At 45.8% G+C, this 21216-nt stretch overlaps 1 protein-coding gene across 1 annotated transcript in view; it reads right to left on the reverse strand.

Annotated features, from left to right (window-relative positions):
- PLXNA4 (plexin A4) overlaps positions 1-21105 on the reverse strand; it is a 557017-nt gene extending 535912 nt beyond the window's left edge. The window contains exon 1 of the mRNA XM_087968909.1: positions 20997-21105. The gene's annotated coding sequence lies outside the window, so the exon portion shown is untranslated. The remainder of the gene's footprint in view (positions 1-20996) is intronic.
- Positions 21106-21216: the final 111 nt, after the last annotated feature.

The raw sequence follows: 21216 nt of genomic DNA on the forward strand, positions 1-21216 counted from the left end.
TTTATGAGGTGTGGACTTCAACTCCCAGAATTCCCCAGCCAGCAGGCTTTGAGATGGGTGGACTTCAACCCCCAGAATTCCCCAGCCAGCAGGCTTTAAGATGGGTGGACTTCCACTCCCAGAATTCCCCTGCCAGCAGGCTTTAAGATGGGTGGACTTCCACTCCCAGAATTCCCCAGCCAGCATGCTTTGAGATGGGTGGACTTCAACTCCCAGAATTCCCCTGCCAGCAGGCTTTGAGATGGGTGGACTTCCACTCCCAGAATTCCCCAACCAGCAGGCTTTGAGATGGGTGGACTTCCACTCCCAGAATTCCCCAGCCAGCAGGCTTTGAGATGGGTGGGACTTCCACTCCCAGAATCCCCCAGCCAGCAGGCTTTGAGGTGGGTGGACTTCCACTCCCAGAATTCCCCAGCCAGCAGGCTTTGAGATGGGTGGACTTCCACTCCCAGAATTCCCCAGCCAGCAGGCTTTGAGATGGGTGGACTTCCACTCCCAGAATTCCCCAGCCAGCAGGCTTTGAGATGGGTGGAGTTCCACTCCCAGAATTCCCTATCCAGCATGCTTTGAGATGGGTGGACTTCCACTCCCAGAATTCCCCAGCCAGCAGGCTTTAAGATGGGTGGACTTTAACTCCCAGAATTCCCCAGCCAGCATGCTTTGAGATGGGTGGAGTTCCACTCCCAGAATTCCCCAACCAGCAGGCTTTGAGATGAGTGGACTTCCACTCCCAGAATTCCCCAGCCAGCAGGCTTTAAGATGGGTGGACTTTAACTCCCAGAATTCCCCAACCAGCAGGCTTTAAGATGGGCGGATTTCCACTCCCAGAATTCCCCAGCCAGCAGGCTCTAAGATGGGTGGGACTTCAACTCCCAGAATTCCCCAGCCAGTATGCTTCAATTTCAAGATTATATTAATGAACCAATGCTAGATTTATCTGCATCTTATAACCATTTGTTTAATGACCATTCAAAGTTACAGGTAGACCTCAATTTACAACCACAAATTGAGCCCAAAATTTCCCGTTGCTAAGTGAGACTGTTATAAAACATACCGATTTCCAAGCACCCAATTTTTAGTCCCAGGATGCTGCAATTGTTGTAAGTACAAGAACAGAACAGAACAGAATAGAATAACAGAGTTGCAAGGGACCTTTTAGGTCATCTAGTCCAACCCCCCACCTGTTTGTATATCACTTTTTCAGGGCTGTTGTAACTTCAGACAGTCACTCAACAGGTGGTTATAAGTTGAGGACTGCCTGTACTTCATAATCACCTCAAACAAATCAAAAAATAAAATATCCCACAAAATAATCCCAAAACATTCCCATTCGACTGGTCCAGTAAATCAGGAAAAACCATTCTGAACCACAGACCAAGATTCACACATTCAGCTAAACCATGATTTACAACGTCCTGGTTTTGTTAAATAAACCACAAAGGGGCTTTTCCCACTACCCCAAGCCAAAATCAGGCAAAAAAAAAAAACGCCATTATATCTGAACAACAAGGACGACAAAATTTTATTTTTGGTTTTTGTTTTAAATACGGTTTTACATTGTGTAAGCTGCCTTGAGTCGCCATGGGGGAATAAGCAGCAATATAAATTAGATAAGGTAAGGTAAAAGATAAGATAGTTGGCTGAAATGCCAGAATGTTGGTGTCCTGCCACAAAAAAAACCTCCCTTTTTTCCAATTTGTGAAATATATCCTGTCTCCTGAGATTTTCCTGGAGTGTAACAGCAAGTCATAAACATGAAACGTCTGAGAGTTTTTAACTCTGAAGCCCCCTGAGAGATTCGGAGGGTAGGCGAACGGAGCAAGTTAAATCAAGATTCTTTCCCCCTTTTGTTTTTTTGCAAGAAAAATAAAAGGAGGCAGGAAGACCAAAATTTCTTTCTTGGAAGTAAAAGAAACACTCACATAGGTAGTCCTCGACTTATGACCAAAATGAGCCCCAAATTTCTGTGGCTAAATGAGACATTTGTTAAGGGATGTTTTGCCCCGTTTTGCCCCCTTCCTCGCTTGCCACCGTTGTTAAGTGAAACACTTAACAAGCGAGACACTCGTGAAGTGAGATTTGCCCCAATTTGCAACCTTTCTTGGCACGGTTGTTAAGCGAATCGCTGCAGCCGTTGGGTTAGTCACACGGTTGTTAAGTGAATCTGGCTTCCCTCACTGAGTTTGCTTGTCCAAAAGTCGCAAAAGGGGATCACGTGACTCCAGGACATTGCAACCGTCATAAATATGAGACAGTGGGCAACCTTCTGACTTTTGATCACGTGACCAGATAACAGATAATCAGAGTTGGAAGGGACCTTGTAGGTCATCAAGTCCAACCCCCCCCCCACTCAAGCGGGAGACCCTACACTAGTGGAGGCTAACCTTTTTGGGCTCCTGTGCCAAAAATTGTGCGTGCAAGCCAGAACCCAGAAGGCAATGTGCGTGCCTCCCCACGCCCCCTGCACATGCGTGCGCAATTCCCCCACCGCCCCCTTACCTGCACTGCGCTTCCCAGGTGATTTTCAGCCCGTTTGAGGCCTTTTTCGGCCTCTCAGAGGCTTGAGGAAAGCCTCTGCAAGCTTTGCAGGCCAAAAATAGGCCCGTTTTGTCACTTCCGGTATTTCCGGAAATAGAGGAAGTGACGAAACGGGCCTATTATTCGTCCTGCAAAGCCTGCAGAGGCTTTCCTCAAGTCCCTGGGAGGCCGAAAAAGGCCTCAAACTGGCTGAAAATCAGCTGTGAGGCGTGCGCATGCCCAGTGAGATAAGTTTGCCTGTGGCTTGCATGCCGACACAAATGACTCTGCGTGCCACCTGTGGTACGCGTGCCATAGGTTTGCCATCACAACCTTACACCATTTCTGACAAATGGCAGTCCAATCTCTTCTTGAAAGTCTCATGGAGACACAGGTAGTCCTCGGGTTATGACAGTTCATTTAGTGACCGTTCAAAGTTACAACAGCACTGAAAAAAGTGACTTATGACCATTTTTCACACTTACAGCCGTTGCAACTTCTCCATGGTCACATGATCAAGATTCAGACACTTGCCAACTGACTCACATTTATGACGGCAGGGGTTGGACTAGAAGACCTCCAAGGTCCCTTCCAACACTGTTATTCTGACGACGTGTCTCCAGAGTTTTCCTTGAAGCTGTTATTCCCCCAAAACAGGGGAGAAAATTATTAAACCATCAACGGCAGCCAGAAACTAGCAAGCAATGCTTCTGCTCGACGCTTCCGAATTGTTTTCTGCAAATAAATTCCAGATATATTACCCTTCAATTTCCATTCATTGCCAACCAGGGAGCAAGGAACAATAGATTTTTTATTTTTTAAATGTATTCTTGGCTAGGCCAGTCTGTTTCAGCAAATGAGGAAGAATTATTTCTTGGAAAGACAGCCCGAATTGCGTTTTGCAAATTGCATTTCGGGATAAGCCAACGGATGTTCCCTTTATTTCGGGGGGGGGCAGAGGGTGGAGAATCTTCCCCATCTGCTGCAAAGGAAGTTGCCCCTTTCCCTGCTTGGCTTGCAACTGGGCTCACTTACTAGAGCTGTCATGGCGAATCTATGGCACACATGCCACAGGGCGCATGCACAGCCATTTGTGTGGGGGTGCAAGCCCCAGCCAAATTTACCTGCACCGCACAAGCGCGCCTTCCAGCTGATTTTCAGCCCATGTGGGCCCCATTTTCGCCCTCCCAGAGACTCAAGGGAAGCCTCTACAGCCTCGGGAGGCCGAAAAATGGGCCTTTCGGAAAATGCCGAAACGGGTCCATTTACGGCCTCCAGGGGCTCCAGAGCAGGGGTGGGATTCAAATTTTTAACAACCGGTTCTGTGGGCGTGGCTTAGGGGGTGGGTGTGGCTTGGTGGTCATGTGACTGGGTGGGCATGGCTTGGTGGTCATGTTTTTGGCTGGGTGTGGCCAACTCAATATCACTCACATCAAGGCGCGCATCTCCTCGCCTGGCCTCTCGTGACTGTGGGGGTGGCTGCAACAGTCGTAAGTGTGAAAAATGGTCATAAGTCACTTTTTTCAGTGCCATTGTAACTTTGAATGGTCAGTCCACACGAGCAAAGTACCAGCAAAGGAGGGGAAAAAACTCCAGAGAAGTTCCCGAGACAGGAAGTCTAGTCCTGCCAAGAATGTAATAAGGGTTAATGGAGAGGCAGTTTCTGTAAGCAATACCAGAATCTTTCCTTCCTGCCTTCCTTACAGGATTAGCCCAGTAATTTCTTCTAGCAACCGGTTCTCTGAACTGCTTAGAATGTTAACAACCGGTTCTAGCAAATAGGTGCGAACTGGTAGAATCCCACCCCTGCTCCAGAGGCTTCCCTCAAGCCCCCGGGAAGGCGAAAATGGCCTCCCCCATGCTCCAGAGGCCCTCCGGAGGCTGAAAACGGGCATTTCTGGTATTTTGAGAGGCGCCTGCACGCGCAGTGGATGTAAGGGGGCAGGGTGGGGTTTGTTGTGTGTGCATATGCTGGGGGGCACACTGCATTGTAGTTGCCGGCACTCGTGCACTTTCGGCACACCACAACAAAAAGGTTCGCCATCACTGTACTAGAGCCATCTGTTCTTTAGAATGGTGTGTCTGTTGCAGCCTATCAGAAAACGGTTATCAATTTATCACAATGCCACTGGCACCTAGACTCTTTTTTGCTCATGGAGGATTACAGTTCCAGGTGCGCTGGCTTTCTAGAGGTGGGGACTTCAACTCCCATACAAAGTCCTCAAGTTATGACAGTTCATTTAATGACCACCCCAAGTTGCAACGGCACTTGGAAAAAGCAACTTGGGATGACCCAGGGTGGGATACAAACGTAACAAAATCCAAAACGTCAATAAATGTCCTTTAACGCCTCCAACTTGGCCCCACTGTTCAATAATACTCAGTTGGAGATAAAACTTACTCAAAAATAGTTTTCAAAAGAAAGCAATACAGTCCGAACTCAATGAGCAGATAGAGGTGAAATTAAAAAAAACAAACTACAATGACGAAATTTCCACAACGGACCAGGAGAAGTATTTACCAAATTCAAAGGAGATAACAAGGCACAGTCTGTTGGAAAGACGCCAACCAAGATAACTTCAGACCAAAATAAAACACGCTTTGTTTCCAGCGTTTGCCAGTACGCAGGTCCAAACTCTTATTCAGTTGTCACACCTGCAGCCCATAAAGAGGATCAAAGCCCTCTCCTCCTGAGTAGACCACCTCTCTCCCTTATCCTCTCCTCTGCATGTCCCAGGATGGAGAGGGGATGGGCCTGGGTCCTCCTCTGACTGCCCAGCCGGCCTCTGCCCTTCCCCAGCCTCCTCCACAACCTCTGGAGCCACACTTCCACTCCCTGTCGGCTGTTCCTCTCTCCCTCAGAGTCAGTCTCCGCAACTTATGGCTGTTTTTCACACAACTGTTGCGGCATCCCTATGATAACGTGAGCAAAATTTAGGCATTTGCCAACTGACTCATATTTATGACCGTTGCAGTGTCACCTGGGGCCACATGATTTTGTGGCCTGCTGACAAAGTCCATGGGGAAGCCAGGTTCACTTTAACAACAAAGTTACCAACGTAACTGCTGTGATTCACTTTACCGTGCCCAGAGAAGTCGTAAAAAGGGGGGCCCAAATCTTACTTAATGACGGTCTCGCTCAGCAGCAGAAATTTTGGGCTCAATTATGGCCGTAAGTCCAGCAGTACCTGTACTTGCAAGAATGACCCTCCAGCACCAAGTTGGAATAGGTGTGGATAACCAGATCTGAGATGGGTGTGTTGCACCAACTGTTGGCAAGACTTGGTCATTGCTTATCCGGGGGTTGGGTTTCAAATCTGGGGTCTCCAAGGAGAGACCACTCCCTCGAAAGCTTCCATCACTTCTGAAGAGCTTTGGGATAACATATTTCCAGGCAGACACCTTGATTTGTTCTTCAGGTCTCCTGAAATGCCGAACCTTCAAGTGTTCTCACCCAACCTGGTCCCAAGAGAGCAAACACAAGAGAAAGGCCCCACCTTTTAAGGTTTCATCTACGAATTTTGTTTCTTCGCAGATAAAAAGCTGCTTCCAACTAATCAACTCTGACAAGAAAGAACTTTGCCAAGTTGTTTTTCAAGGCTGCTAAAAACCTACAGATAAGAAATAGTTTACAAGACTTTTCAAATCCTAACTATAATGTGCACGAGGCTGAGTCTCAGAGCGTCTTTGCTCTCTGCAAAGAGTGCTTCTTCAAACCTGGCTTTTATCCTCTTGAGAGAGGGGCCATTACCTTGCAGGCTTACTCCCGAGTCGCCCGTGCTGCTGTAACTGCTTTCTCCTACGAGTAATCCTGCACACACGCGCACTTGGCACAGGCTCCTCGGGAACCTCTTCATCGTTGCGGCCAGCCCCCACAATCTCTGAAGGCAGCAGTCCACTCCCAAATGGTCCTGGCCTGTCCTTCCTTCTCTTCTCCTTCACCTTGGAGCATGTGATCATCCTTCTTTGGAGCTTCAAGCCATGATGCTGTGAAACTGAAACTGAAACTCCTCTCCTCTGCTTCTGTTTTGCATTTGGAATAGATTTCTTTTCAGGTGGGGAGGGGGAGTAGAACTCCTTAGCATCAGAGCGTGTTAATAATAATAATAATAATAATAATAATAATAATAATAATAATAATAATAATAATAATAATAATAATAAATAATGAAATACTAATGCTCTGATGGTCATTTTGAAAAATCCTTTCTTAATGAGCACCTAGAAGCCAAGAGAAACATATGTGCCAAAGTTCAAATTTGTAGGCTTTATGGTTCTGGAGATTTTGTGATGATGCATGAGTGGTATTTCGCTTTTATATATAGATATAGATTAAATGTCTTGGTTGCCCATCACACCACAGGGTAACTCTGGGCAGGCTTACAATATTAAAAAGATAAAATTATGCAAAACATTCTAGGGGATATAAATAAAATACTATTAAGTAATAACTACAGTGTTGATTTAAAAATGAGGGAATTTGACATAACAACTGTTTAAGAGGGAAGTTAACTATCTAGATATCATGGTTCAAGGAGGAAAAAAATCAGCAGCTAAAACATGTGCCATCTGTATTCCCCCCTGCAGACAGAAATAAAAACCTCTTTTTTAGCCTTGTCTTTAAACAGTTGTAGAAAGTTAGCACCCACCCTAGAATGAAATGTTTTGAGAAATATTAAAAAGGCAGAATATTATATTTCCCTGGATGAGAAATGGGGAAACATGTTTTTTAAAAGGAGAAAGCAACCCCCACCTTCCTTAATAGCCCCCAGCAGATGTCAGCACTTAAGAGATAAAGAGATAGATAGCTCTACTCATAAGCAAACGTCCTCACCCAAGATCCAACAAAAGGTAGGATTAGCCCTCAGCCACAATAGGAATTGCCCAACTATCTTTATCATTGCATCAGCAGACCAAACTTCAACCAAACTTAGCTCAGACAAACTCCTAGGACTTGTACTTTGCCTATAGAGCCATCTATGACCCCTACATGGCCCCATGGGAGTCTGACAACAGCCAATAGAATATATGCTCTTGCATAGGAACAGGAAGCTCAAGTGTAAGGAAGCCCAAGATAGGGTATAAATACCCTCCACTCTCAACTCCATTTGGTCAGCTGCAGCAGGGAACCATGGGCTTGGTGGTTCTGCTTCATCATTAAGCCCTCTTTCCATTCAGCCTCCATGTTTCCAGTGTCTTCCTCCCGGCTTGGAACTGAACCAGATAGATATTTCTTCCGACACGGTGACAAAGGAGAAATATTGGTGAACGCCAGCAAGCTTAAGAAAAGCTGACCTTGCTAAAAACTCTTCCTTCTTCTGTAACTTTTCTTTTTAAGTGCTATCTTCAGTTTTACGCCCCCAAGGGATACAAAGCTGGACCGAGTAGCATGAAGAAAAAAAAATCCTATTTTTATGAAATGAATCCTTCAGGCAGGATGGGGTAAGTCCAATGCAAAGCTTCATTCCCTCACCCCTCCCAGCCTAGTCTACCTGGAGAAATGCAAAACAGCCAGTATGAAAAATACCATTAAGAAAAAGATCCTCGCATTTTTGCATTGGGATCTGGGTTCAAATGCAGCAGACCAGTCCTTTCTCATTCCCATGTGCGGTGGGAACAAGTAACACTTTTGAGGTTAGACAGTAATACGCTTATAAATGCACAGACTCGGTTCAAATTAAGCCTTCAAGCATGAGAGCCGGCTGGGTGACTTTGGGTCAATCACCAGGAGACTGGGAGTTCTAGTCTCACCTTAGGAATGAAAACTGGCTGGATGACTTTGGGCCAGTCACTAGGAGGCAGTGAATTCTAGTCCCACTTTAGCCACGAAGAGGAATGATTGAGTCTGTCATCTGCACCTCTAAAACTGTCTGGTTTGGTTCTGCAACCCAACAGGACAGACACAGACTCCAGAGGATAATTAGAACTGCAGAAAAAACAATTACTACCCACCTGCCTTCAGTTGAGGACCTGTAGCCTGCACGAGTCAAAAAGAGGGCTGTGAAAATATCTAGAGACCCCTCACATCCCGGACATAAACTGTTTCATCTCCCTCCCTCAAAATGACGCTATGGAGCCCTGCACACCAGAGCAACTAGACACAAGAACATTTGCCCCCTCATTTATAAAAACAACAAAGACAGGAAATAAATAAATCAGCTAAACAAGCCCCAATCTCCAGGGCCTCCCAAGCTGAAGAGGTCTCTCAATTTGTCAGAGGCTTAAAATAGTTTTATTGTAATTCTCCGCAGGAAAATCTCCATAAATTAAGCCTTCTTGTGCAGCTCCCATGATCCTCATTAATGGATTAAAGTGGGCTTGCTTTTTGCAGGCATTCACACCTTCTGTTCAAACGGGGGGGGACTTCCCTACCCATCTCGCATGGTTTATGTATTTTGGGGGTCTCTTTCCAAGTTCAGGGACTCCCACAAGCCTGATGCTCCATTTGCAGAAACTCCATATTTTGGGGGCAAAATATGGAGTTTTATTTCCCCAGGTCTCCATCCTTCTCTGTGCAGAGCAGCCATAAGCATCCACATATGGGAAGGTGGGAAACAGATGGAGACAACCCACAAAATGTGCATTGTGATGTGACAGTGGAAGGGTTCGTCCCTTGCCAGGCTGGCCCGTGAGGTCAGGACACAAGGCGTTGAGTTTACATGGTGATATCAGTCTCCATATCAGTCTCCTGCCTTCCATCGAGGACCTGTATCCTGCACGAGTCCAAAAGAAGGCTGTAAAAATATCTACAGACCCCTCACATCCCGGACATAAACGGTTTCAACTCCCACCCTCAAGACGACGCTACAGAGCACTGCACACCAGAACAACTAGACCCAAGGACAATTTTTTCCCCAAACACCATCACTCTGCTAAACAAATAATTCCCTCAACCCTGTCCAACTATTTACTAAGACTGTATTACTATTATTCTTCTCATCCTTCTGGAACAGCTTTGCCCTCGGAAGTTGTAGGAGCGCCATCACTTGAGACTTTCAAGAAGAGATTGGACTGCCGTTTGTCAGAAATGGTGTAGGGTCTCCCGCTTGGGCGGGGGGTTGGACTAGATGACCTACAAGGTCCCTTCCAACTCTGATTATCTGTTATCTGTTACCTTCCTAGTACCTATCCCACTTATGATTGTATGACTGTAACTTTGTTGCTTGTATCCTAATGATTTATATTGACTGTTTCCTAATAGGATTTGATTGCTTATTGTACCCTATGACTATTATTAAGTGTTGCACCTGATGATTCTTGACTATTGATGAATGACTATTGATGAATGTATCTTTTTTTTATGTACACTGATTTGCACCCAGACACAAATTCCTTGTGTGTCCAATCACACTTGGCCAATAAAGAATTCTATTCTATTCATATATTCTCATAGTTTAGGCAGTATTTCCAAACTTGTGGACTTCAACTGTGTCCACTGTGGGTAGCACAGTGATTCCCAACCTTGGCAACTTTTAAGAAGTGTGGACTTCATTTCCCAGAATTCCCCAGCCAGCTCAGCAACTTTAAGATACGTGGACTACAACTCCCAGAATTTCTCAGACAGCTGAACAACTTTTAAGATATGTGGACAAGTCCCAGAACTGCCCAGCCAGCTCAGCAATTTTTAAGACCCACTCCCAGAATTCCCCATGTCAGCAGGCTGGCTGGGGAATTCTGGGAGTTGAAGTCCGCACATCTTAAATTTGCCAAATTTCAGAAACGTAAGAATTAAGGGCCTCCGCAGGTCTTCATCTGGCCCCGCATGGAACAGACTTTGCATCAATTATACAGGCCTGTAAAATTGGCCACTCTGCAGACTTTAACAATGCCAACTTACAACCCTTCAAGCCTCTCGGGATTACAACTCCCATCCTCCCCGACATGGAGTCAAGCTGGCTGGAGCTGAAGAGAAAGAGAGTCTAACCATGCTGGGAAAGCCCACGCTCCCCCGCCCATCACACAGCCGTCTTTCCAGGAATTTTGGCATTTTTATAAGAGGTCTGCGGTCCCCCTTTAATTCTTCCTAACCCCATGTATTTAACCACAAAAAATATTGCTTGGCTGCTAATGAACTCCTGTGTTCTCCCAGGGGCTTGGAAAGCTTTGGCTTCTGCACCAAAATGCTGCTTACGGTGTTTCAGTAAGGATTAAACTGTCTTTTAATCTATGTATTTTAAGGGAAGGAGGCAGGGAGGGAGGGGAGGGAGGGAGGGAAAGAAGGAAGGAAGGAAGGAAGGAAGGAAGGAAGGAAGGAAGGAAGGAAGGAAGGAAGGAAGGAAGGAAGGAAGGGGAAGAAGATGAGAGAAGGAAGGTGAGAGAAGGAAGGGAGGGAAGGAGGGAAGGAAGGAAGGAAGGAGAGAGAAGGAAGTTGAGAGAAGGAAGGAAAGAAGGAAGAGGAAGGAAGGAAGGAAGGAAGGAAGGAAGGAAGGAAGGAAGGAAGGAAGGAAGGAAGGAAGGAAGGAAGGAAGGGGAAGAAGATGAGAGAAGGAAGGTGAGAGAAGGAAGGGAGGGAAGGAGGGAAGGAAGGAAGGAAGGAGAGAGAAGGAAGTTGAGAGAAGGAAGGAAAGAAAGAAGAGGAAGGAAGGAAGGAAGGAAGGAAGGAAGGAAGGAAGGGAAGGAAGGAAGGAAGAAGGAAGGAAGGAAGGGAAGAAGATGAGAGAAGGAAGGTGAGAGAAGGAAGGAGGGAAGGAGGGAAGGAAGGAAGGAAGGAGAGAGAAGGAAGTTGAGAGAAGGAAGGAAAGAAAGAAGAGGAAGGAAGGAAGGAAGGAAGGAAGGAAGGAAGGAAGGAAGGAAGGAAGGAAGGAAGGAAGGAAGGAAAAGGAAGGAAGGGGAGGGAAGGAAGGAAGTTGACAGAAGGAAGGAAGGAAGGAAGAGAAAGGCAGACAGGCAGGGGAGGCTGGTGCAAATCATTCCACAACCCTCCCTGACCCACAAACCCAAACCGAAGGACCCTCCTTTTCAAATCTCTCCAAATCAGAGTTAACAGGGGAGAAAGCTTAACGGGCCTTTCGGTTTGTTTATCTGGAAGGAACTGATTCGCTCCCGTTGAAGCATGACATTTCTATCAAAAGCATGTGCTCTTCTCCCTTTAGATCACTTTCTCCTGTCTACATAATTCAGGACCATATGCCTGGGAGGGGGAGAAATGAAAAAGCAGAATATCAACAGTCAGTTTCGCTTGAAGCTTAACTCCGACACAAACACGTTTGCCCTCCCTCCGAGCCGGGCACACAGACTGTGATCTGAAATAGAATAAGAATAGAATAGAATAGAATTACAATAGAAAAAGAAGAGAATAGAATTAGAATAGAATAGAAGTAGAATAGAATAGAATGGAATGGAATGGAATGGAATGGAATGGAATGGAATGGAATAGAATAGAATAGAATAGAATAGAATAGAATAGAATAGAATAGAGAATGAAATCAGAATAGAATAGAATAGAATAGAATAGAGAATGAAATCAGAATAGAATAGAATAGAATAGAATAGAGAATGAAATCAGAATAGAATAGAATAGAATAGAATAGAATAGAATAGAATAGAGAATGAAATCAGAATAGAATAGAATAGAATAGAATAGAATAGAATAGAATAGAATAGAATAGAATAGAATATGGAATAGAGAATAGAGAATAGAATAAGAATAAGAATAAGAATGGAATGGAATGGAATAGAATAGAATAGAATAGAGAATGAAATCAGAATAGAATAGAATAGAACAGAATAGAACAGAACAGAACAGAATAGAACAGAATAGAATAGAATAGAATAGAATATGGAATGGAGAATAGAATAAGAATAAAATGGAATGGAATGGAATGGAATAGAATAGAATAGAATAGAATAGAATAGAATAGAATAGGATAGGATAGGATGGGATGGGATGGAATGGAATGGAATGGAATGGAATGGAATAGAATAGAATAGAATAGAATAGAATAGAATAGAATAGAATAGAATAGAGAATGAAATTAGAATAGAATAGAATAGAATAGAATAGAATAGAATAGAATAGAATAGAATAGAATATGGAATGGAGAATAGAATAAGAATGGAATGGAATGGAATGGAATGGAATGGAATGGAATAGAATAGAATAGAATAGAATAGAATAGAATAGAACAGAATAGAATATGGAATGGAGAATAGAATAAGAATAAAATGGAATGGAATAGAATGGAATAGAATAGAATAGAATAGAAAACAGAAAACAGAAAACAGAAAACAGAAAACAGAAAACAGAATAGAATAATATAGAAAATAGAAAAGAAGAGATTGGAAAATAGAATAGAATAATAGAGAATAGAAAATAGAAGAGAATAGAACAGAACAGAATAGAATAGAAAACAAGATTTGGGAGGGACCTTGGGAGGTCTTCTAGTCCAGCCCCCTGCTCAAGCAGGTAACCCTACACCACTTAGACAAATGGCTGTCCAACATCTTTTTAAAAACTTCCAGCGTTGGAGCATTCACAACTTCTGGTGGCAAGTTGTTCCATTGATTAATTGTTCCCAATGTCAGGAAATTTCTCCTGACTTCTAAGTTGCTTCTCTCCTTGATTAGTTTCCACCTGTTGCTTCCTGTCCTGCCCTCAGGGGCTCTGGAGAATAGCTTGACTCCCTCTTCTTTGGGGCAGCCCCTGAGATATTGGAGCACTGCTACCATGTCTCCACTGGTCCTTCTTTTCATCAGACTAGACATACCCAGTTCCAGAGTTCTCTGCTCTTACCGGTAGTCCTCGACTTACAACCACAACCAGGCCCAAAACTCCTGTTGCTAAGTGAAACGTCGGTTAAGTGAGCTTGGGCCCCATTTTTATGACTTTTCCTGAACATGGAACCTAAATAATAAAGAGTTGGAGGGGACCCCGGAGGTCTTCTAGCCCAACCCCCTGCTCAAGCACAAGCCCCTATATCCTTTCAGACAAATGCCGCAGGTCTTAAGTGAATCACTGCAGTTGCTACGTTAGTCGCCCGGTTGTTAAGTGAATCGGGCTTCCTCGCTGACTTGGCGTGTCAAAAGGTCACAAAAGGGGATCGTGTGACTCCTGGGTCACTGCAACTGCCATAAATATGAGTCAGTTGCCAAGTGTCTGCATATAAATCACATGACCACCAGGATGCCTTAAGTGTGAAAAACATAAGTCACTTTTTTTTCAGTGCCGTTGTAACTTTGAACCGTCACTAAATGAACCGTTGTAAGTCGAGGACTACCTGTATTAACTAGCCCTGCCATTGTCCCAAAGGTGCTTTTTTTTTTCAAGAGGCAACTGGACTTTCTGGTTTTTTTCTTGGAAGACGTTTCGCTTCTCGTCCAAGAAGCTTCTTCAGCTCTGACTTGGACGGTGGGGAACGGAAGGATTGATATTCCTTGCAAACAGCTGGTCATTTGCATCCTTTTAGAGGCTCATTGAGGCCACCTGGAGGTTTACCTGTGTCCTCAGGGTCACACCTGAGTGGTGCAAATAGGTGTGGAGCCTTCATGGAACTGTTAAAAGGACTCCCAGAGGTCTTTTTTTTAAAGAGGCAACTGGATTTTCTGGTTCTTCTTGGAAGACGTTTTCCTTCTCCTCCCAGAAGCATCTTCAGCTCTGACTGCCAGTCCTCACCATCCAGTCAGAGCTGAAGAAGCTTCTGGGAGGAGAAGGGAAACATCCTAAAAGAAAAAAAAAAGTCCAGCTGCCTCTTGAAAAACCACTTTTGGGACAACCATGACCTGGAGGACTGAGAATCTCTATAGATATTTAGCCCTGCCATTCACTGAATAAATTAATTAACTGACTGGCCCTGTGCTCTTTGCTTGCACAGGGTACATACTCAGCAGTGAGGGAGCTGGCATCTTGATAGGTGGCGCCTTGGCACAAAGATCCTTCTCTGAACATTCACGCTTGCTTATTGAATTTGCATCCTGCCTTTATATTTTTACAAATAATTCAAAGGCAGTGAGCATACCTAATATTCCTTCCTCCTCTTTTCTCCAAAAGAACCGCTCCGTGAGATAGACTGAGCTTGAGTGAGGAGGATTGGCCCAAAGTCACCCAGTTGACTTTCATGAGTAAGGCAGGACTAGAACTCACCGCCACCTGGTGATTGGCCCAAAGTCACCCAGATGGCTGTCATGTCTAAGCTGGGACTAGAATTCCCAGTCTCCTGGTGATTGACCCAAAGTCACCCAGTTGGCTTTCATGCCTAAAATGGGACTAGAACTCACCGCCACCTGGTGATTGGCCCAAAGTCACCCAGTTCGCTGTCATGTCTAAGCTGGGACTAGAATTCCCAGTCTCCTGGTGATTGGCCCAAAGTCACCCAGTTGGCTTTCATGCCTAAAATGGGACTAGAATTCACCGCCACCTGGTGATTGGCCCAAAGTCACCCAGTTGCTTTCAAGCCTAAAATGGGACTAGAATTCACCGCCACCTGGTGATTGGCCCAAAGTCACCCAGTTGGCTTTCATGCCTAAAATGGGACTAGAATTCACCGCCACCTGGTGATTGGCCCAAAGTCACCCAGTTGGCTTTCATGCCTAAAATGGGACTAGAATTCACCGCCACCTGGTTATTGGCCCAAAGTCACCCAGTTCGCTTTCATGTCTAAGCTGGGACTCGAATTCCCAGTCTCCTGGTGATTGGCCCAAAGTCACCCAGTTAGCTTTCATGCATAAGATGGGACTAGAATTCCCAGTCTCCTGGTGATTGGCCCAAAGTCACCAAGTCAGCTTTCATGCCTAAAATGGGACTAGAATTCACCGCCTCCTTGTGATTGGCCCAAAGTCACCCAGTTGGCTTTCATGCCTAAAATGGGACTAGAATTCACCGCCACCTGGTTATTGGCCCAAAGTCACCCAGTTGGCTTTCATCTCCTGGTGATTGGCCCAAAGTCACCAAGTCAGCTTTCATGCATAAGATGGGACTAGAATTCACCGCCACCTGGTGATTGGCCCAAAGTCACCTAGTTGGCTTTCATACCTAAGGTGGGACTAGAATTCACTGCCACCAAGTGATTGGCCCAACTGCCTTTTACATCTAAGATGGGACTAGAATATACAGTCTCCTGCTTTCCAGCCTGGTGCCTTAGCCACTCAATTCAGTTAACCTTCAGCAAAAACTAGAGAGCAACGGAACCTGGATGGCTGCATTCACACAACACATTGAAGGCCAAACCCAGGTTCAATTCAACACAAGGGCTGCATTCACAGAAGATGCAGGGTAAAACAGCTTGCCCATGGCTCCCATGGAATGGCCTAGTTTGGCTCAGATGCAGCTGACCCTATTTTAAGCCTAGGCCAGGGATCTCCAAGCGTGGTCACTTTAACTCCCAGAATTGAAGTCCACATGTCTTAAAAGTAGCCAGATTTGAAGAGTCAATATCCTATCAGCCCCTCAAAAAACCAGGGGGTGTTCCAAAAACAAACCATGGACCATCAGTAACCCCGTAACCCTTTTTCCAGGGAGGGTCATTTTTTTGCATTTTGGGAAATTTGAAAGCAGGGGCCATGGAGTGAAAAATCTTGCCCAGCCTCTTCAAGGCACCCCTTTAAATCTCACCCAAAGAGCCCTGAAGCTTTTGTGTTTACATACAGACATTCCTGGACATCTGGCAATGCGAGGCTGTTCTTAAGTGAATCCATCCACAACCTTTGCTGCCATGGCTGTGAAGTGAGCCATCCCAGTCATTAAGTGAATCACAGAGTCCTTAAGCCAGGGGTTCCCCAAACTTGGCAACTTGAAGACTTGTGGACTTCAACTCCCAGAATTCATGCCTGGCTCGGGAATTCTGGGAGTTGAAGTCCACAAGCCTTAAATGTTGCCAAGTTTGGAGACCTCTGCCTTAAGCTAATCCATTGACGTTGCAAATGGAGATCACAGGATCCCGAGATGCTGCAACAGTTAGAAGGACACACCTAGAGTCCAAATTTTGATCGTATGACCGCAGGGATAAGTGGGAGGACCAATTGCAAGTCGCTTTTTTTTCCAAGTTACACTTCGTTGTAACTTCAAACGGTCACTCCAGAAATGGTTCCAAGTCAAGGATTATCTGTTTGTTGCTTAGGGCCTTGTGTGTTGTACCCCCAGCTGTTGAAATGGGGCCCTTTCTGCATTTAAAGCACAGCTGATTTTACCAGGCCTGGTTTCCTCCTTACCCTTAAAACATTTGACGAGTGGGGGAAGGAAATTAAACCTGTTTAAAATTCTCTCCAGTTCGCAGTTGCCTCATCTCAGTGCATCAACAAGGACGAAGGACAACCCTGTAAACAGATTTTATTTACTGATATATCTCCTCCTAACTGGCCCCAAATGTCCCTGAGATAAATCATCCTGTTTTAATTCCAATTCTATCTTTAAAAAAACCTGTGAAATATATCGGCTTTTAAACAGAACCATATACACCCAACAGAACAAACTTACTTATTTCTCTTCGCGCGGGCCAGAATATTCCAAACTCAACTTTGAAACTCCTGTTGATTTCACTTGTAAGGTCCAGCGAAGGCTTTAAACCTTAGAAAAACAGAGTTGGAAGGGACCTTGGGAGGTCTTCTAATCTAACCCCCTGCTTAGGCGGGAAACCCTACACCACTTCAGACAAATGGCTATCCAATCTCTTCTTAAAAACTTCTAGTGTTGGAGCATTTAAAACTTCTAGAGGCAAGTTGTTCTGTTGGTTAATTCCTCCCACTGTCAGGAAATTCTTCCCTAGTTCTAAGTTGCTTTTCTCCTTGATTAGTTTCCATCCATTGCTTCTTGTCCTGCCCTCAGGTGCTTTGGAGAATAGCTTGACCCTTTCCTCCTCTCTGGGGCAGCCCCTCAAATATTGGAAGACTGCTCTCCTGTCTCCCCTGGTCCTTCTCTTCACTAGACCAGCCAGGCCCAGTTCCTGCAACCGTTCTTCTTCGTATGTTTGAGTCTCCAGTCCCCTCATCATCCTGGTTGCTCTTCTCTGTACTTTTTCTAGAGTCTCAACATCTTTTTTACACCTTCCCATTTCATAGTCACAGGACTTCAAATCTGAGCCCCTTTTTATTGGCTGGGCCTGCAAACTCACAGCTCCACGCCAATCCCATCATCCTTCCTAAAGCAAAGTCTCCCACCAGCTTGTGTATTGTTAATGCCAGCCGCACTACTGAAGTTAATCACGTTGTTTTTGACCCACTCTCAAAAAAGAGGAGAGGAGAGGAGAGGAGAGGAGAGGAGAGGAGAGGAGAGGAGAGGAGAGGAGAAGAGAAGAGAAGAGAAGAGAAGAGAAGAGAAGAGAAGAGAAGAAACAAGATCTGTTTGCATGCTCTAAGCTAAGGTCTCTCTCAACACCCTTGTCCTTTCCTTGCAAACTCCTGGAGCATCAGAATTAGGAAGGTGTAACTATAACTCGAGAGGCGATATTCCTTTCAGTAAGAAAAGCATGCAAGCGGTCTCTATCCACTGAGTAAGTCATCAGTTCTCCAGGGGGAAACCCGTTAGCTTGTTCCAACGCTAATTTTTCTTCTTCTTCTTTTTAATTCTGGAGATAAATAATCCTGGAGGAATTCCATCTTTTCCTTCCTCATCACACCTCTGCTCCCTGTGTACCAGGTCTGTGGCTTTAACCCCTTAATCCTCAATTCCTGCAAGGAGTTGGGGAGGTAAAATCGCATGCAGTTTCTCTTTTCAAGGATTCTCTCCCAGAATTCAAAACACGTTGTCCATCCCGAAGCATCTTTACTCACTGCCCACCAAATGCCGCTTGCTTGTGTTGATGGCAGCTAAGAAGCCGCCTCAAACCACACACACACACACACACCAAAAAAACCACAGGGCATAAAGCAATGAGAGACAAGACTGGAGAGGGTACAGCTTCAGAGGAGCCGCAAAGAAGGAGCCGCTAGTCCCTAAGGTGTGTGGGAAAACACACCTTCTCCATCCCGCAGCCAGCGGTTGGGGATGCTTCCTAGCATTTCGATTCCCTTTTGCCCCTCCATAAACACACAAAAAAGGTTTGTTTTATTTGTTGGTTTTATAGTTCCCAGAAAGAGGAGGGAGAAGGAGGGAGGGAGGGAGAGGAGAGGAGAGGGTGAGGGAGGGAGAGAGAGGGAGAGGGGAAGAGGGGAGGGAGGGAGGGAGAGAGAGGGAGAATAATTGGCTCAAAGGCACCCAGAGTTTTTCTCTGACATGGGAGGGGAAGAGAATTGACTGTGATCTCCCAGCTGGAGTTCCACTCTGGACCGATCTCAGCTAATTAATTATCTTGGAGGGTTAATTGTTCCAAAAAGAACACGAAGTGCAAGATCTGGTTTCTCCCTTTCACCCTTCTGCTTTGCACTTTCCCATCTGTGAAATGGGCGCGAAAGAGATTTGCTTTTTAAGGATTGGCACAGGGGAGGAGGAGGAGGAGGAGGAGGAGGAGGAGGAGGAGGAGGGCTTGCAATTCTTCCCCATTCCCCAGTTTCTGAACCCTAAGAGCTAAGAGCCCCACAGGAGTTCTGCAGAGGCAGCAGACAACCAACAGTTTGCACTGTGGCTATACAACAAGCTATGCATTGTGGCTACGCTAAGCAAAAAAAAATACAAGCTCCACCAAAGGAGATTTTCCAGTTTGGAGATTGGAAGAGAAAGAGAGAAAAAAAAGAGAGAAGTCATCCAAAGCTGTTCAAAAAAAAAAACACAAAAAACCTACCTCCCCGGATTTGGCACCTTCCCCATCCATCCCACAGTTACCAGAGAGGGAAATGCACTCTGTACATTCTCTTGAGTGCTATGGCACATTTCAGAAATAAACTTGATCTTCAGATGGGAGAACCAGGCTATCAGATACATCATCCCCACAGTCGTTGGGTTGGGGCTTGGATAGGTAGGAAAAAGGAAAACGGGGGGTCTTTGCAGGGGGGTGAAAGGGGGGAGGGAGGAGGGGGGGTAGGCTCAGACCTAGCTAGGAGAGAAAAGGAGAGGAAGGGAAGGAAAGGGAAGGGAAGGAAAAGGAAAGGAGAGGGGAGAGGAGAGGAGAGGAGAGGGGAGGGGAGGGGAAAGGAAAGGAAAAGGAAAAGGAAAAGGAAAAGGAAAAGGAAAAGGAAAGGAAAGGAAAGGAAAGGAAAGGAAAGGAAAGGGAGGGAAGGAGAGGGAAGGGAAGGAAAAGGAAAGGAGAGGGGAGAGGAGAGAAAAAGAAAAGGAAAAGGAAAAGGAAAGGGAAGGGAAGGGAAGGAAGGGAAGGGAAGAAGATAGGAAGGGAAGGGAAGGGAAGAAGATGGGAAGGGAAGGGAAGGGAAGGGAAGGGAAGAAGATAGGAAAGGAAGGGAGCTTCTTTGCAAACTTCAAATTTTGGGGGAGGATTGGTCAAGCTGGTTTTTGGAATGGGTAAGGGTAGATTCTGCCTTTGCTTTAGGATTAAGAAGAGTAATCCCATGGGAAGCATTGGGTGTAAAAACCACCTTCGCTTTGTCACCAGCTGGAGAAGGAAAGGACAGGAAAAAGGAAAGAGGGAAAGGAAGAGAAGAGAAGGGGGAAAGAGAAGAAAGGAAAGGAGAGGGGAGGGGAGAGGAAGAGGAAGAGGAAGGAGAGGAGGAGGGAGGGAGGGAGGAGGAAAGGAAGAAGGAAAAAAGAGGAAGGGAAGGGAGAGAAAGAGAAGGGAAGGGGAAAGGAAAGAGGAAAGGAAAAGGAAAAGAGAGAAAGAATGGAAACGGAGGGAGAAGGGAGGAAGGAGGGAAGGAACAAGGAGACAGAGGAAGAATGGGGGAAAGGAGAGGAAAAGGAGAGGAAAGAAAGGAAGGGAAAGGGAAGGAACAAGAAGAAAGAGGAAAAATGGGGGAAAGGAAAGGAGAGAAAAGGAGAGGAAGGGAAGGAAAGGGAAGGGAAGGAAAAGGAAAGGAGAGGGGAGAGGAGAGGAGAGGGGAGGGGAGGGGAGGGGAAAGGAAAGGAAAGGAAAAGGAAAAGGAAAAGGAAAAGGAAAAGGAAAAGGAAAGGAAAGGAAAGGAAAGGAAAGGAAAGGAAAGGGAGGGAAGGAGAGGGAAGGGAAGGAAAAGGAAAGGAGAGGGGAGAGGAGAGAAAAAGAAAAGGAAAAGGAAAAGGAAAGGGAAGGGAAGGGAAGGAAGGGAAGGGAAGAAGATAGGAAGGGAAGGGAAGGGAAGAAGATGGGAAGGGAAGGGAAGGGAAGGGAAGAAGATAGGAAAGGAAGGGAAGGGAAGGGAGGGAAGGGAAGGGAAGGGAAGAAGATAGGAAGGGAAGGGAAGAAGATAGGAAGGGAAGGGAAGGGAAGAAGATGGGAAGGGAAAAAGATAGGAAAGGAAGGGAAGGGAAGAAGATGGGAAGGGAAGGGAAGGGAAGAAGATAGGAAAGGAAGGGAAGGGAAGGGAGGGAAGGGAAGGGAAGGGAAGGGAAGAAGATAGGAAGGGAAGGGAAGAAGATAGGAAGGGAAGGGAAGGCTCTCCTTGCTGCCCACGAGAAAGAGAGCCCAAAGCGTGCCAATCTCTTTTTTCCCAAAAAAAAAAAAACCCTCATCCAAAAGACAATTGCTCACCCTTCTCCATGCCAACCGGAGCCCAACGCTTCGCCCTCCGGTACTTCATCTCTCGGCCGTCTCCCCGAAAACCCTCCCGCGCCTGCCAACCAGAGGACTCCTCCGTGGCATTCGCCCTTCGCTTAGCCAGGCAGACGGGCAGCGCGCGCGCCTGTGCGCGCGGGTAGCGGGTGTATGTACGTGTGTGTGTGTGTGTGTGTGTGTGTGTGTGTGTGTGTGT

This window comes from Notechis scutatus, chromosome 6, assembly GCF_049901735.1.
Source record: "Notechis scutatus isolate UNSWTSFEM ecotype Mainland chromosome 6, rNotScu1.2, whole genome shotgun sequence".
NCBI lineage: Eukaryota > Metazoa > Chordata > Lepidosauria > Squamata > Elapidae > Notechis > Notechis scutatus.